This window comes from Terrapene carolina, unplaced genomic scaffold, assembly GCF_002925995.2.
Source record: "Terrapene carolina triunguis isolate 2854851 unplaced genomic scaffold, T_m_triunguis-2.0 Scaffold89, whole genome shotgun sequence".
Taxonomy (NCBI): Eukaryota; Metazoa; Chordata; order Testudines; family Emydidae; genus Terrapene; species Terrapene triunguis.
The window spans coordinates 15,937,026-15,956,046 of record NW_020664440.1 but is presented as its reverse complement, the minus strand read 5'-3'; positions in this window follow the sequence as shown (position 1 = coordinate 15,956,046).

Below are 19,021 nucleotides of genomic sequence, written 5' to 3'. Positions count from 1 at the left end.
TGTTGACAAAATAAAACCACCTGCAATGAGCGGTGATAGCTTTGTTGGCGGAAGAGCATCTCCCACTGACAAAGCACTGTCCAGACCGGCCCTTTTCGGCGGTAAAAGTTTTGTCAGTCGGGGGCATGTGGTGTTTTTTCATTCCCCGACTGACAAAAGTTTTACTGACAAAAGTTCAGTGTAGACATAGCCTTAGTCTGGGGTCTTGCAATAGAAGACTGTGACTTGCTGCAATGTAAAGGGCAGCCTGAGTTCAGGGAGCAGGCTAGAGAGAAGAAGGCAACAAAGAGGCCCTCAGGTAGGTGTCTTGGCAGGGAGCAGGCTTGGAAGGCTGGAAGCCAGTCTGTTGGAGAAAGGCATCAGCAGAAGTGAGCAGAAAGACTCTCCCTGGCTACCAGGCAGAGAGGCTGGGGAGTGAGACCAGGCAGGAGTGAGACTTGCAGAAGATCCTGGGTCAGGGAAAAGGACTGGGTTTATATGTGGAAATTATTTTGAACTGTTTTATTTGAAGAAACAAAATGCAACCCTGAAGAAAAGGCATTGGAATCCTGAAGCTGTTAGAAGCGTAGTTGGATACACTAGTGACTGAGTGGATCCACTGTCTCAGGGTATGTCTACACTTACCCGGTAGTTCGGCGGCGAGCGATCGAACTTCTGGGTTCGACTTATCGCGTCTTGTCTGGACGCGATAAGTCGAACTAGGAAGTGCTCGCCGTCGACTGCGGTACTCCAGCTAGACGAGAGGAGTACCGCGGAGTCGACGGGGGAGCCTGCCTGCCGCGTGTGGACCGAGGTAAGTTCGAACTAAGGTACTTCGAACTTCAGCTACGTTATTCACGTAGCTGAAGTTGCATACCTTAGTTCGAATTAGGGGGTTAGTGTAGACCTGGCCTCACAGAGATAGCCTGGTCATCGATGGGCAGCTGGTATGCTACTGGCATCCCAGAATATGGGTGCATGTTTGCCTGGGGTGTAATGGAGCTCCACAAACCTTTCCCTTCTTTGGAACATAAGAGTGAGATTTTAGCCCAGAGACAATAGAGATTTTCATGTACAAGGGCTATACATATTCACAAAGGCTAAACGTAATTACAAATGTGCCATTATAACATGTGGGTGAGAATTCCATTACTTTTTCCGTGATATGGATCTGTCTGTACAACTTGTACAGTTCTTTGTCCCTGTGAAAATAAAGTTTATGAGCTGCAAATCAAGGAGATGACACTATGGTAAAAGGGCTTACTTCACACTATGCTTGTGTCTTGAGCAAGAGAATTTTATATTACTACATTCTTGGTCAATTTTATTCATTTGTATGAACACAAAGGACTCACTGGAGTAGACAATACCTCTCCAGAGCTGATTTTGCTTTTACTCCCTGAACATGGTGTTGAAAATATAAAGAAATTCTGATTTTGGTTGAAATACTTTAGAGAATACTCTAATTTCACAGATTCTGAATCAGAGCCAAGCAACCAAATGAAAATGAGCTTGAAAAATGGCTGGAAGAAAAGAATGTGAAACAAGAACAACCATTAAATCAGGTAGCTCCTCTCATATTGATTACCAGTTAAACAAAACCAACACAGCGTGCTTGTCAATATTCCCTGTATTTATCTGTTAAGAGTTATATTACTGCAACAAGAAGAAAAAAATGTTGGAGCTGCTTCTCTGAGAGAGATTTTGTGGCAGCATATTTTGACTTTTTTTCAGTGGCCACAATCTCGTGAGTCATAGAATTTATGGACAAAAATAGATCCGATAATTTGGATTAAAAAATAAAATGCATGTGGTTATAGGCATGGCTTTTGTGTTACAGAGTTTCCTAATTTGGCTATTTTTGTATATGGGGATCTTTCTTCCAGAGCCTTACACAAGTCAGCAGCCTCACTGAAGGATTACTCACTAGAACAAGGCTTTTTCCTTCAAAATCATATATTATCTCTCTAGGTCTCAGGATCCTGTAACTGTTTTATTTTTGCACTCAAAATAGCCACCTAGTAGCTATGAAGAAAATGACCTTTTTTCCGTTTTCGCCATACAGAAGATTGTGCACTCTTTCTTTGAGCATGGATCCACACATGTCGCTTGAGACCTCCAGACTAGATTACTGCAATGCATTCTGAGATAGACCACAAGCTTCAGTTGGCTCAACACAAAGCAGTACACCTTCTGAGTAAAATAAATCACCTAGACCATGTCATCCTGGTGCCCTGTTCTCTGCACTAGCTGCTTATCCAGTTCTGGATCTGCTTCACAATCAGGGTTCTAATCCTACAGTCCTCAACGGGCTAGGATTCAGTTACCTCACAAACTGCATTTCTCTCTGCAACACCTATGATGGACTCATATGCTGTGTCTGATTGCCCCTATGGGAAATTCCTAGTAGGCAGAAGCAGGATATTCACTCTTTTACTGCGAAATTCTCTACCCAGTTAGATCAGGATGAGTCCAAATCTTGTCACCTTCTTAATGCAGTGTAAGACTCATCTCTTTACTCATGTGTTCCTTCAGCAGAGACCGGTGCTAGCAGAATAGTCTGCCATCATATCGCCTGACATTCAGTCTCCCAGAATGGATACTCTTACAAAGTAGTATGACATGACAGAGGGAGAGAGAATCTAGTTTTTTTGCCGATTGAAAGGTTGCTACCTTACATTATATACATGGCACTGAAATACCAGGGTGAGATGTGCATGGTAGAAATGCCTGGATACAGAGATTACAATAATACTTTTTAAGAACATCATAATTTACATAACTATAAGAGAACTAGGGACTACCTTAACTAACAGCTACCCCAACCTCAGGTGTGTTCATTTGGTTAACTTTGTATTTTCAAAGGTGTGCAGTTTAGAAATCAATAGTTGTCTTTTGACTTTCCTAAAATCCAAGCTAAAAACCAGTGAAAAATCTTGGAGGAATACATATTTGACCTAAACATTTCTACTCACAGACTGTATCCTTAATTGAAAAACAGAGGCGCTCACAAAAAGGCATCCTTCAAAATACCCTAGGAACACACAGTTAAAAAAAAAGGCAGGAACTTATTAACTCACCCCCTGATACAAGCACAATATGAAATGCATCTCACTGTCAGTTATTTATGGAGACAATTCTAATTTTAATGAGCATGTAAATGTTTTCCCAGGGATTTTGTTTTTGCTACTTAGAGCAGATAACTTCAAGCACGTCTTTTATTGATTACACCGTATGTAATCATACATAATGTTTGGAATTCTTCCCTTCTTGATGATAAAGAGGTTCCATTTCAATTGGTATTATTGTACTACGATAATTCCTTTTTAAATGCTTGTCATATTGCCCCAGTTATTCATGTGTTCAGGTCCGTTGTTTGTTGACAGTAGGTGTCCTGCTTTTATTTTTTTTATTAATGATGCATTGAATAAGCACTAGTATTTATTTAAACTGTCATTTACTGTAGCAATAAATATCAATCAACTTCTAAAAGAAGAAATGTGCCATTGTTAGAAGTATAAGCAAATTCTGTGTTATCTTCAGCTGTTTTACCTCTGCATGGACATGAGAAAAATGTTGTTTACATGTTGTGATATTTCAGTAGGCATACACTCCAGGGTCTCATTAAAGCTGTCTAGCTTAACAGCTAGATCAAGAAAACAATTATGGATTTTAAAACAAGTATCAAGTATTTGTATCCTAAGAGTTTAGCATTAGCTCATAAAATAATCTTGAAAGTTTAAAACATGGATCACTTAAAAATGAAAAGCATCTGGTTGCTATAAAACTCATTTCTGTCCAGTGGCAGATAAGATTACAAATGTAACTGTTTCGGTTATTTGATGACATGGGAATCAGAGTAAAACCCCAATTTAAAAGGGCGTCTATCCAAGGCTGAGATAATTTGCCCAGGTCTACACTAGAAACTTTTGTTGGCATAACATCATTGGTTAATGATGTGATTTTTTAAATAACATTTTTATATCAGAAAAAGCCATAGTGTAGATGTAATTACATTTGTAAAAAAGTGCATTTGCCAGTATAGCTTATATCATTTGGGGAATGGTAAAACTATGTCTACGCTCGGAGGGCTTGCTGGAATAGCTAAACTGATTTCTGAGTTCACTTAGCTAATTGCTATGTTCGTTCCACTGGTGTGAGCTCAAAAAGCTCACTTTACGAGCAAAGTCTCAGACAGAGCTGAGAACACCTTTTCATACTTTTGTTCTACCTCCGGGCTGGTTTGAGCCTTTGCAACCATCTCCCCTTTTATTGTCTTTTAGGTGTGGATACAAGTTTACTTCAGAGAAGCAAATAGAAACTTTAGAGTAAATTATATGTGTTTGAGAAGTACAGAACGGTGACCGTGTATTGACACCATCCCCTTCAATAGCTCTAAAGGAACACGCAAATAATGAGCACTCTAAACTGCATGTAATTGTGTTCTGGTTTTACACACGTTTACATGTGGATTTGGTCAGAAAAGCAATTGCACTAAAATAATAACTTGGTGATTCATATTTATCTCCCAATAACATCTTCCCAAGCAACTTTGTGAGTCAAAATAATATAAAAATAAATATTAATTAATAATACTTTGCACTTAGCACTTTATCTTAAATCCATTTACAAGCTGAAATAAATTAAGCCCCACAACACCCTTTTGACGTATGTAAATATCATTATCCTCATTTTGCATATGCAGAAGTTGAGGCACAGAGAGGTTAAGGGACTTGCCCATGGTAGCAAAGGAAATCTGTGTCAAAGCTAGGAGTAGACCACAGATCTCTGGGCTCCCAGTTAAGTATTGTAGTCACAAGATCATCTTCCCCACTTGGAAGATTTTTGTAACTCCCAGCACTGCAAGCTCAACCTAGTAACTATTAAATAAGCCCTGTTTTTTCTGCTTGATGCCTATTATCACCAGATGTATCCAAAGACAAAGATGCGGTCTAGCAAAATGTAGCTGGAGATTCCATGATGCAGACTGGAACACAGATCACTTTTCTGTAACTTTCTGTTACCTCTTCAAATTTAGCATTGGTAAAAACTTTGGGTTTCTTGGCTACCTAAGCAGTTTTAACTCAGAGTACATACGTTTGGGGCCCAGTCCTAAACACTCTGAGCAAAGCCCCCGTGTTGCTTGCTGCAAACTGCATCACAACAGAATGATGCAGAGAGAAAGAATCTTCTGACCCTATGCATTCTGCAGAGCCAGGGCATCCATATAGCCAGTGCAAAGCTCGCTTCCGCCGAGTCAGAAGAAATAGAAATAAAGGACCTACTGGTACAGTTTGGTGATGCGGAACCACACTGCACATGTGATGGGGAACCCATTTGACCTATGATAATTGGTGGGCGACATAACTTTTTTCCCCTTTCTTCCCTTTTTGTGAAAGCCAACTATGAAAATCACTTCTGTGGGCCACGGAGAATGTCAAGGTCCTGTGTGAGGGTCTTCTGCATATTCACCCTCCCCCTTTATAGTGATAAGCTGTTTCAGGATTTGGCCATAGGGAACAGCAGATAAGTGCAGGAGTAACAAAAAGTGTCATATTCACAATTTATTTATTTTATCTAGCACAATCACTTTGCACCACAGTTATGGAGATGAAATTATTCATAGTCAAAAGCACTAAAGAGCTTACATATAAATTAGGCAAGTACAGAAAATGAACATAAAAAAAACCAAAGAAGGGGCCAGGTTAAAACAAATGTGAGTCCTGGTAGGTTGTGAGGGAATCTTGCATGCTCTGAGATTTCTGAGTGGGTTCTGAGGTAGGGCTAGGGACGAAGTGAAAGTAGAACACAGGGAAACAATGGAGAGCAAGGCAAAAAGAAGCAGGTATTGAATAGGATATTGAAAGAGAGGAGTAGAGGATATTGGTTCAGAAGAAATGAGGTGTTGTTCTAACCGTTTGGAGCAATGCGAAAAATGAAGGAAACGAGAATGGGAGAAGGCAACAAAATGTGGTACTAGAAGAGCGGGCAGACTGTCATTAATGAGTTAAAGTCCTTGGTTCATCTTAAGGGATTGGAAGGGTCACTTTACAGACACGTTTATTTGAACATTTTCATATTTTCCAGTGAAAACCTTCACTTTTTTTTTTCACGTTTTTGTTGTTGTTTTTCAACCAGCTCTGCCTATAAAATTACAAACTGCTTTTGTTGTTGTTGTTGTGCCCTCAAAAGCCAATGAAATAGCAAAAATATGTTAAATTCACTTTTGGAACCCACCTTCAACATACAGAAGCCAGGAGAAAAAACTCAGATGAACATCCTCAGTTCACACCATAATAGCTTGCCCTCTCGCTCCCCTATTTATTCAGAGCCAGGCTTGTAAACATGTTTAGGCCCCTAAAGATGCATACAAGTGCCTGGTGGGATTTTCAAAAGCTCTACCTGCATCTGTAGGTATCTAAATATCTTTTCAAATCTGAGTCTAAATTAAAGAGTGAATTAAGGACTGTGTTTCAGCCCGGATTTTTATCTGTAATGCTGAGTTTCCTTGCTTTTGTCATTTCAAAGTAGATCCTTCATGTTCCTTTGACATAGCTCAGGATTTTTGTTCGTGATTTAGTAGGTATGTGTCACCTAGGCCTATACCAAGCTCTTTGCCAGAAATCTGCCATACAAACCTCTCTGCTGTTACATGGATATTCTGTGCATTTATCTCTATTCATCCATTAGTTTCACATTGATCTTGTTTATTACTTGCTGTTACTTGTTGCCAGCTCATTCATCTAGCAGAGGCTCCCACTCAGAGGTTGTCTGCTCATCTGATTTAGAGCGCTGTAACTCTTTACCCCGCTCACTTGAAAATATGCCCTTCTCTTGGCTCCGTGCGGCACTGAGAAGCTCATAGTGTGAATCCACATCAGGGTGGATGGATTATTAGAGCACAGCCTTGTCAACGGAGAGTCAGAAGGGGAGGTAGGCATATTTGAAAGTGACACTTCATAACAAAAGCCTTAATGTTCTTAATCAAGCTATCAGTCTACTGCAAGACTGAGGTACTGAACCCCAGGATCTGATTTTCTCAATATACTCTCCCTAGACTCAAACCTGTTCTCAGGAGAGGCGAGAATCTTGAATGAAGGCAGAATTGCCGCATGCTTTACATAACACTGAAATGGAATTGTCTCAATCAGTCTAAATGCAGGGATGCTGTGAAACGGTTAATCGTCAATAGCACGCTTTTCCCTTCATCCTGATTGTTTCATGCAGTATTATTTGTATAATTATTTCTCAGTAGCCATAGAGTATGTTGATACCTGTGCTCTGATTGGCAGAGGGCCAATATTAGTCAGACAGCTAGAATTTCATATATTTTCAGTAAACTTAAAGTAATTTTATGGATATTTTCTGCTCCTCTTCCTGAAGAACTCCTCATCCACATGGCCACAACAAGAACGTAAGAGCAGAGGACTGGAAGGGACCTCCTGGGTCTTCAAGTCTAGTCTAGTCTGCTATCAGAGGCAACCATGTCACATTAGCAAACATGTAAGAGGATCAGGGTGAGGGTGGTGATGCCTAGTGGTCAGAGTCAGAAACCAGAGCCAGGGATCAGAGCTGGAGACAGAATCAGGAGTCAAGCCAAAGACTTGAATCAGGAGTCACACCTAGGATTGAACTGGAATGAGGGGTAGAATGGAGGGGCAGGCACCTGGAGAGAGGCAGGAAAGCAGAATCTGGGCTAAGGAGATGTTACAGGGCACTATTAGTAGCACCCTGGTCACTGATGTTGATGAAGGAGGCTGCAGGTTCAGCTATTAAACCAGTGGTGGGCAACCTGCGGCCTGCGGGCTTCACGCAGCCCAACAAGGTAATCCACTGGCGGGCCACAAGACAGTTTGTTTACACTGACTGTCCGCAGGCACGGCCACCTGCAGCTCCCAGTGGCTGCGGTTCACCGTTCCCGGCTAATGGGAGCTGCGGGAAGGATAACAGCCTGATGTGTGTTTGTGACCATGAGACCTACTGAACTGGCCAGGCAGTGAAGTACACTGGATAGCAGGGGAGGTGCCTTGTGATTGGAGGCAGGAACCGACTGGGGGGGCAGAGCTCAGGAGTGAGCCAAGTACACAAGGTCCAGAGTAGCAGCTAGCCAGGAATTCACTTAGTTACTCAGACAACTTCCTGTGCCTCCTTCTGGCTTAAGTAGTGTGTCTGAGCCAATTGGTAGGGCCAGAGTCTACCCCAGTCAGGAGCTTTGTGGGCAGAGCTTTTGGTGAGCTAGAGCTCTGCTTACCACCTTCTCCATAGGTTCCAGTGATCTGGTGAGTGAGTCTGTGGTCCAAGTACTGTCTAGGGATCCCTAGGCCTGTGTTCAAGGCCTGCAATCCCTCGTAACATGATAAATGAACATGCTGCCTCAGTTAACCCTATCACCCACATAACCCCAGATGTTTGATGATCTTCTGTTGAAGAAAGGGCTTCTTTTTAGCCAGAGTAGATGGATCCAGGACCAAGGAAGTGCAGGGGTTAGATATTGACAAGATTAGGATTAGTGGTTATGGGGTTTGGAGAAATTGTAGTGACCATACATTTTGTGGACCTATGGTTGGTGAGTTCTGAGGAAAGTAGTCAAAAGCCACAAACAGAGGAAGTTAACAGGAGAGTTTTGGAGGCAGTAGTGCAAATTCTGTGCTTGGAGGTAGCAGGAGTAGGTGAATGGTGTATTTGGTCTGTCTGTGAGTTGTTTGGTTGACAGTTTGTGTGTTCTATGTGTACAGGCTGTGTGGCTGGGCCATGGGCCCCTGAGTAAGCAGGGTGCCTTGCTAAAAGCCATGAGGCTCTAACCATGGGAGTGTTGGTCAGCTCATCTTTTCAAAGTCTCTGAGTGGTTACTCGCTCCCTGGGTGGTGAGGTGCAGAACTGAGCTAAGCTAAGCAGGGAAGGCTTAGTATAAAAAGTCTCTTGTTAGGTGAACTTGAGAGCCACGAACAAAGGCAGCTAACAGGAGAGTTTCAGAGGGAGTTCAGATAGGGAGTGTGAGAGGCTTTCCTTTCAGGTTCAGCACTATATGTGATACCAAGATGTCTGGCAATGGAACAGTGTTGGTGACCTGTGATGGATGTGCCATGTTCTCTTTTTCTGCCTGAAGACTGAAGGGATTTCACGTGCATGTAGTGCAAGGTGGTGGTTGTGTGGGAGGAAAAGATTCTTAGTAGACATACTACTGAGAATCAGAAATACTAAGGAGTTCCTACTTTGGGAAACACCAGATTCAAAGAAGAATAGGGAGCTAGCCACTAAGGAGCTGGAGAGAGAGGAAGTCAGAAAGGAGGCCTGGTAGTTCATAACCACCACAGACAAGAGGTCAAGGAGGCATTCTACTCAGCTGGAGACAGACGGTGGTGGGCAGGCTGTGGCCACCAGAAAGAAGAGGAACAGGAGGAATTCCACACATCTAGAAGTTTAAAATCAATACCAGGTCCTTACCTTGGAAACTTTGGAAGATACCTCTCAAGATCCAGCAGGTTCAAGAGAACGGAGAAATGTATGAGGCACACATGTGGATGGAAGCTTGACCCAACCTGTAAGAAAATCAAATTTGCCTGCCAAGAGTTCTTCAACCATCCAAGACAGATGTTGGAGATTCAATACTCAGAAGAATCAAAAAGAACATTCTGCGAGGGATAGGCAGACAACAGGACAGTGCGCTGCCTTTCTGGAAGCAAGACACAATATGTCACACTAAGGTTGGATAGGCTTCTGAAGTCGATGGGCAAGGATCCATTGATGGTGGGTCAAATGGGCAATAATGACAGTGTTGCAGGCTCTCCCCCAGATAGTAGATGACTTCAGGGAACTCTGAAGTGTGCTGAAAAAGAAGAATGTCCAAGTGATCTTATCTGAGATCCTACCTGTCCACGAGCAATAGAAGACAGAAGATTCTGGAAGTGAATTGCTGGATAGATATGTGGTGTTATAGAGTAGAGGGGTTTGGTTTTGTGGAAAATTGGTCCACCTTCTATGGAGAGATAGAGCTGTATAGTTTGGCTGGCCTCCACCAAAGTAGAAGAGGGATAGATCTCCTCGGGGACAGGCTGGCTAGAGCAGTTGGGAGGGGTTAAAACCAATAGCAAAAGTGGAGGGTAAAAAGAGGGAAGATATGAGCACTCAGCACAAAATCAATATGTCAAGAACAAAATTAATCAAGCAACTAAAGGACATGAGGAGAAGAAATTATTGAATTGCTTATATAGCAGGGGTAGGCAACCTATGGCATGTGTGCCAAAGGCGGCACGTGAGCTGATTTTCAGTGGCACTCACACTGCCCGGGTCCTGGCCACCGGTCCGGGGGGCTCTGCATTTTAATTTAATTTTAAATGAAGCTTCTTAAACATTTTTAAAACCTTATTTGCTTTACATACAAGAATAGGTTAGTTATACATTATAGACTTATAGAAAAAGACCTTCTAAAAACGTTAAAATGTATTACTAGCACGTGAAACCTTAATTTAGAATGAATAAATGAAGACTCGGCACACCACTTCTGAAAGGTTGCCGACCCCTGTTATATAGCAATGTTAGGAGCCTGGGAAACAAACAAGAGGAACTAGAATTGCTCATTTATGGGCTAAATTCAGTCTAGATGGCATTACTAAAATGTGGTGGGATGATTCACATAAAATCAATGGTTATAACTTATTTAGGAAGGATCAGAAGGAAAGATTTGTGGCTAGCAGAGTTAAGGACAATAAGAAGGAGTTTATTAAATATATTAGGAACAAAAAGAATCCTGACATGGAAATGGTAGAATTATCAATAATAATGCAGAAAAGGCAGACATGTTCAATAAATATTTGTATTCTGTATTTGGGCGGAAAACAGATGATATAATCTCATCAGATGGCAATAACTCTCTTTCTATTTTATTAATATCTCTGAAGGATATTAATCAGAAGCTACTAAAGTTAGACATTTTAAAATCAGCTGGTTTAGATAACTTGCATCCAAGAGTTTTAAAAGAACTGGCTGAAGTGTTCACTGGGCCACTAATAATGTTGATTTTGAATAAGTCTTGGAGCACTTAAGAAGTTCCAGAAGACTGGAAGAAAGCTAATGTGCCAATTTTTAAAAAGGGTAAATGGAATGATGCAGGTAATCATAGACCTGTCAGCCTGACACTGATCTCAGGAACGATAACGAAACTCAATTAATAAAGAATTAAAGGACAATAATATAATTAATGCAAATCAACATGGGTTTATGGACAATAGATCCTGTCAAATTAACTTGATATCTTTTTTTATCAGATTAGAAGCTTGGTTGATAAAGATAATTGTGTAGATGTAATATACTTAGACTTCTGTAAGGTATTTGACTTGTTACCTTTTGATTAAAAAGCTAGAACAATATAAAATTAACATGGTATACATTAAATGGATTAAAAACAGGGAATCATCATCCAATGGGTGTTTCTAGTGGTGTCCTGTAGAGATCGGTTCTTGACCCTACGTGATTTAACATTTCTGCCAGTGACCTGGAATAAAATATGAAATGATCACTGATATAGTTTGCAGGTGGCACAAAAATTGGGTGAGTGGTAAATAATGAAGAGGACAGGTCACAGATTCAGAGAAATCTGGATTGCTTGGTAATCTGGATATAAGCAAACAATATGTGTTTTAATACAGTTCAATGTAAATGTATACATCTAGGGACAAAGAATGTAGGCCTTACTTTCAGGGTAGGGGACTCTATCCTGGGAAGCAGTGACTCTGAAAAAGATTTGGGAGTCCAATGTGATGGTGTCCAAAAGAGCAAATGTGATCCTTGGATGCATAAACAGGAGTGGCTGGCTAGAAGCACTCCTATAACTCAGCTGGGAGTAATTTACATGCTAGAGGCTGTGTGTGAATAAGGCCAGGAGTGGTTGCTCTCACCGTGAAGCAGCGTGAAAGGCACCCCGGTTTGGAGAGTGGAGAGGACACAGCTGTTCAACCATCCTGATTGTACCCTGGGGAATGTCACACATAGTGCATGTGGAAAGGAATTACCTTATACTTACTACCAAATATATGCTGTATATAATTACAGTCCGCTTGAATCTCGTTTATTGTCCGCTTAGTGAATTAGACATCAAAACCACTGTAACAACTGGGGAAATAAAATTATTCACAAAGTATTGTGAAAATTAACCTAGTGTTTAATATTCACTTTACTGGGTATGTAGTACACACAGCTCCAAACCATTCACTGGCATACACTGAAGTAAAGGGACATCTGTTTACTGTACTTTGGAGTGTTATTAAAACCTAGAATGCAGTCTCAAGCAATGTGACACCCTCATACAGAGAAGTGCCTGCATTCAGGTGCTCATTGTTTGAAAGAAAGATTTTGAAGAATTCTTAAATTAAGGAGCAGATTTTACTGGGTACTTAAGGGTAATGGGTAGCCCTGGGTATAATTATCACTCTAGGAATTGTATAAGAAAAAATATTCAGCCTTCAAATACATTCTAGTTGTTTTCATTAAGTCCATTGGGTTTGGATCAGACTTCCAATGAGCAAAACAAATCCAGACAGTGACATCTAATCTTCAGGAAATTCTTGGATTAGTAAATGAAATAAAATGTGATGGGGAAGAGGGCAACATTTCAAACCAAGAAATATGTGCTCTGAAAGAAATGTCCAGATCTAAAACTGGAATTGACTACTGGCAGTCTAAATAGGGAAGCCTGATGCTTTGTATTAACATGGCTATGTGCGTAAATACATAAAATGTAATGGGACATCAGATAAAGATGGGTTGTAGCCCACGAAAGCTTATGCTCTTATAAATTTGTTAGTCTCTAAGGTGCCACAAGTACTCCTGTTCTTTTTGCGGATACAGACTAACACGGCTGCTACTCTGAAACATTGCAGAAAGGATACTAAAAGAATACATGGTTTGCTCTGACACAACCACCTCTAGAATTCTGCATCATACTACCCATATAGTAACTAAATTGTAAGCAATACTCCAAATCTTGATATCATTGACTCACTCTTATTTAAAAAAAAATCATTTTAAATAACAGAAATAATAAGTTTACAAAGGTGAATTAATTGTGTTACATCTGTGAAAGTCAGAAACTATTTGTGAGGTTCACACTACCTCAAACTTAACTAAGTTCCCTCAAACCTCCTACCCAAACCTCACTCCTGACAACTGGCTTTGAAATTTTAAATCTGGGGGTGCAAACTGATTCCATCCAAAGCTGAAATAAAAATTTGCCTAAACACCTGCAAACCAAAACCACAGAATTTTGCATAGCTCTGTTGTTGTACTGTTTAAAGAATTAATAAGAATAACAGCTAGATCTTATATAGTGCTTTTTTAATCCCTAGATCTTAAAGTACTTTACAGATGAGGAAACTGAGGCACAGAGCAGTGCTGTGACGTGACCATAGCCACAAAGATGGTCAGCGTCAGATCCAGGAATAAAAACTTAAGTCTCTTGATATCTAGTTTAGTATTTTATCCATTGGTTCATGCTTCTTTCTGATATTAAAAAATAGGTCATTTATTTCCATTGGGACAGATCCTGAGATGCTTTCTCCTTACAGACTTCAATGAGGGTTAAAGACAAAGCAAGGTCCAGGAGGATCTCAGGAATTGTCCCTGATCTCGGTAGCTCATGGAAAGATGCAGTCATTCCCAACATCCTTGAAGAATATTGTAACTGGTCCTTGAGAGCTGTTATATTTGTAATTGCTATCGTATGAGACCTAGAAAACTATGCAGACTAGGGGGAAAAAAGTTGGTGTGTATGTTAGAAAAATCCCTGGGCAGCTCTAACTTGTGTTCTGGCGTGATCTGCAGTTCTATGTGACTATTTCCTCTAAGCAGTCAATAAAAACAGTGTTTGCTATGGTAACTGCTCCCTTCCTCCCTTAGAGAGACATAATACACAATTTTAAGGACACTCATGCCAATTAGTACTGTCAACTTTTACAGATGCAGTATTTTAAAGGGGTTAAATTAACTGCATGTTCCATTAGCCCTGCTGTTCTTCATCACAGAAAAGTTGTATTAATGGTCTTATCCTTCTAACTCTCTTTGGCTATAATAAACATTGGACTTTTTCAGAGATGGTACTTTTTGGAGGGATATAATCCAGGGGACAGCTTCCCGGACTTTGATGTACATGCAGATAAAGTCAGTAACCACTCATGTTCAGAAGTAGCTACAGAGCGTAATCCTGAATGAAAAGACAAAAATGTTCCTTTCCCTCAACTGTGACATGGTACATACCGTATCTGCTGACTAGAGCTCTGTGTGTCTGCATAACTCATTGCTGTGGAGAGAGTCATCAGGATGATGTCTTGAAATACAGCCATCTCTATTATGGTATACCATTCATGTTTTTAAAAGCTATTTTTAAAATTAATACTGTTCTATAATGCTGATAAAGTAGAAGCTATTTATAATTTGCTGCACTCTCTCCCTGTTTTCTAAATCCACATTAGTTTGCTTTCCATTTGAATAAAATACATTTTTAAAAAAAGATCTGATGCTTGGAAATGTATTAATATTGTATTCACACTACAAAACCTTAATTATTTAACATGTACATCATTTTAAATGTTACACAAAGGCTATTGTACTTTCCCCCATTAATTCATACCTAAATATTTCATGTTAATTCTTCCTTTGCTTACCACAGGATGAACACTAAAGCTTGTCTTATCGGTAGTTTTCTTTCTTGCTGGATGGCAAGACTTTGTTTGTTAATTGTAAGCATAAGGTTTAAAACAACCAGATTTCTTGGAAACATGGGTTCAGCTCTCAGGAGGAATAATTCAGCCCTTCATTTTGTGAGGTAGGTAAACTGAGTTCCATATATTACCAGGTGGAGTTGATCCAGGGGATATCTTAAAACCAAATTCCAATCTGCTCTGCATGGACATTAAAATCTAAAATTGAACAATTACACATATTTTAAACAACCTAAAACTCAGATATGTGCACACCAGCATCATTTACACATGCAAATCAAGTGTGTAGCTCCATATATTGGGTACACAGACTTCTAAGAATGCTTTCTGTGAACAAACATCATTTGGTACACACACATTTTGCGTTTCTGTGTATGAAACTTGGGTACCCAAAGGTACGAACCTATTTGCACAGATGTGCAAATTTAAGGACCACCATCAAAATTAGGCACTCTAGATCCTATGGCGCTTTTGTAATAGTCAAGGTCTGCCTTTTGCCAAAATATCCCACTTCCATGTTGTGAACCAGTTGGCTGCTGCACTCCGCTCTGTGTTGGCTGCATTTCAGAGATGCAGCATATATTGTAGTCTGTAAAATGATTTAGGATCCTTCCATAGGAAACAGGCTAAGTATGCTAAGGACATGACATACATCATTATTCACTTTTCATTAGATTTACTCTTTGTAAAAGTGACCTATACAAAGTGACAGTTGAGCCTCTTTAAGTGAAATTACATAGACATAGAAGGGTAGAGTTCCGCATCATCTGAAAGGATCATCTCCCTTGTCAGTTACTATGTGAAACATCCTACTATGAAGGGGAATATCCAGAGGAAAGGCTAGGACTCCTGCCCTATATTCGCTATCACACTTTGCTAGTTGGTGATGTCTACATTATTTACAGCTCTATTCATATACTTTCTATTGGGGTTTGTCATGGTAAATTACAATTGCTGTTTACCCTTAAAATATTTTGACCATTAATTAGTCGCACTGATGTACGAAGTTGGCTGTGTTTAGTTTATACGAGGTCATAGTGACATTGATATTGGTATGGAGTTCTCTTTTAAGACAAAGGTACCCGCATACCTGTGATTATCAGAACATGTCACGATCTGTGTTGACTTTACCTTTTTGGTTATTTTTGAAGTTTGGATTTGTAGGTATTGATCTGGCCCCAAAAGAGTCAATAGTTTTCTGGTAATAATTGCATGTCTTTTTGTAATCTGTTTAATGGTGCATCTCTCAATTTGTACAACTCTGTCTTGTGTCTCCACAGATGTAGTAGGGTGCTATGGAGAGGGATAGCTCAGTGGTTTGAGCATTGGCCTGCTAAACCCAGGGTTGTGAGTTCAATCCTTGAGGGGGCCATGTGATGATGCAGTCTATATAGTTTTATAAAAATATGATAATAAGTGAATATAATGTAACTGGGATATGCTTCATGCAAAAAGTCTCTTGTAAGGTATCATTACAAAGCTTATAATCTACTGAGTGTGATCATCCTATTTGTATAAATGTACCACTCTTGTATCTAAAACTAGAAATATAAAATATAACTCTGAGGGCCTATTGTAATTATGCAAAGTGTGGGCCATTAATGGTGGTTTGGAATTTTGATGACTCCCATTAACCAGGACCATTGTCTGCAGATGGCTGTGTTTTACCTGTGAGTCTTCCTGTATACCTGTGTGCTGGCAAGTGGGTAATGAAGTCTTGCAGTGACATGTGATCATGTCACCTGAACTGGAATCCATCTTTAACCCGGTGCTTTTCCAGTGAGGGGGGTGGAAACCCAGAGGGACAAAGGGTTCCCACCTTATGCAAAAGATATATAAAGGGGTGGGAACAGAACAAAGGGAGAGAGAAGAGCCATCATGAAGAATCCCCTAGCTACCACCTAAGCTGGAACAAGAGCTGTACCAGGGGAAAGAATTGTGCTCAGGCCTGAAAGGTGTCCAGTCTGAGGAAAAAACATACTGAAGCATCTCTAAGGGTGAGATTATCTGTATTTAGTTTGATTAGACATAGTTTTGCGCATTTTATTTTATTTTGCTTGGTAACTTACTTTGTTCTGTCTGTTACTGCTTGGAACCACTTAAATCCTACTTTCTGTATTTAATAAAATCACTTTTTACTTATTAATTAACTCAGAGTATGTATTAATACCTGGGGGAGAAACAACTGTGCATATCTCTCTATCAGTCTTATAGAGGGCGAACAATTTATGAGTTTACCCTGCATAAGTTTTATAAAGGATAAAACGGATTTATTTGGGTTTAGACCCCATTGGGAGTTGGGCATCTGAGTGTTAAAGACAAGCACACTTCTGTGATCTGTTTTCAGGTAAACCTGCAGCTTTGGGGCAAGTAATTCAGACCCTGGGTCTGTGTTGGAGCAGACGGGAGTGTCTGGCTCAGCAAGACAGGGTGCTGGAGTCCTGAGCTGGCAGGAAAAACAGGAGCAGGGGTAGTCTTGGCACATCAGTTGGCAGCTCCCAAGGGGGTTTCTGTGATCCAACCCGTCACAGGCCATTTATGGATCTGGGGCAAAAATCTGTCAGGGATGGTACTTGGTCCTGCTGTGAAGGCAGGGGACTGGACTCAATGCCCTTTCAAGGTCCCTTCCAGTTCTGTGAGATAGTTAGTTATATGGCGATATACACCTAACACTGAGAATTATTGAACAGTAAGAATTATTAAGATCATTACTTGGAACCAGTAAAGACTAGCTGCTATAGCAGTAAGGTAGTAGCAAATACCACTCGGTAGTAAGAAGCAGATACAAAACAGTGTGAAGCTGATAACTAGTAGTAAGGGATTGGGATGCACTACAAAAAATAATTTGGTGAAGACCAATATCTACTAGGTATTGGATAGGGAATGACTTTTAACCATTTTCCAATATATACAGAAAAGCAGAGATCTTAATTACTTTGGGCCCAATTCTACAATGGCTACATGTTGAATAACACTGTCAGCACTCAGTGGAGTAAACTCATTGACCATTATGGGATTCTTTGCGTTAGTATGTGCAACTCAGGGTAAAGGTTACAGATCCAGACCCTGGAATTTACAGAGATGTATGTATGACACATTTGCTGTTTGATGTCATTCCTCATCAGAATGAATGGGCATTAATTTTTTTCAATAAAAGTGTAACATATAAAAAAATTTGTGGTGTGTTACTCAATGAGCTGGGCTTGGAAAAAATAACTCAACCCAAATCTTTGCCCAAAATGTTCTGTTATGAAGCTAAAAATATCAGTTTGCTTTTTTCCACATTTCCTGGTACTGGTAGGATAGAAACAGAAGTGCAAAAATACCAGCTGACATGGATGCATATGCTGCTGGCATCAATTCAGCATTGGCAGGGAGACAGACTGGATGATCTAGTAGGCTTTTTCCATCTATTACTTCTATGTTTCTATGAAGCAGGAAATACCATGAAACTTGACGTAAGAGGGCTGCTCTCAAGAGAATTTCAGTGCAATTTTTTTGGTTCCATGAAGTTCTCCAGATATGTCTTCTAATTTTTGAATGGATCTCCAGACGGACTCGCCATACCTTGGGCTCAACTGTGCCTTTAAAGTGCTGGCCCACACTGGAGACACACCATTTTTGGAGCTCCAAGGTACGTGGGTATTGCTACATGCCTAAGAAGATGCCCGCAAAGGAAAGGGCAAGTGTCTTTGCCCATCCCATCCCCACTAGTGTGAAAGGATTGCCACTATGTCGGTTCATTGGCCAGGATCCACAAAGGTGTTTAGGTTTCTAACTTCCATTGATTAAATACCTTCCTGGCTCTGGGCCTTTGTGCTAGCCTCCATCTTAAAGTTTTGTGCAGGGACCAACCACATTCTAGCCCCTTTTGACGTTCACCTCGCAACTCCTTAGACTAATCTTCAACTGGTGAGAGAAATCTAATGATTATTCATTCAATTGAGAATATTCCTAATTTGTCAGAGAAGGCGGGGGGACAAAAAAACAAAACCAAAAAAACCAACAAAACAAAAGAAACAAAATACCCACCTCCAGACTGCTCACAGCTGAAAGGACAGGCCTTTTAAAATTGGTAGGTACAAGGGAAATGGTCAGACTCAGACACTGATTTTTTTCTGCTGTCAGAAGCATACAATATATGATACTTTATGCAGTCAGACAAAGACTGTGACATAAATATCCCTGAGAGAAACTATCAAAATTATTAATGGTGTTTTTCTAACCTCTTTAATGAGGATATATTCACTTTCAACTGGAGTGCCAGTGTTGGCATCCTCGACGTTTTATTTTCTTCTTCCAAAGAGGTTTAATTGTGCTAGGTATAAATA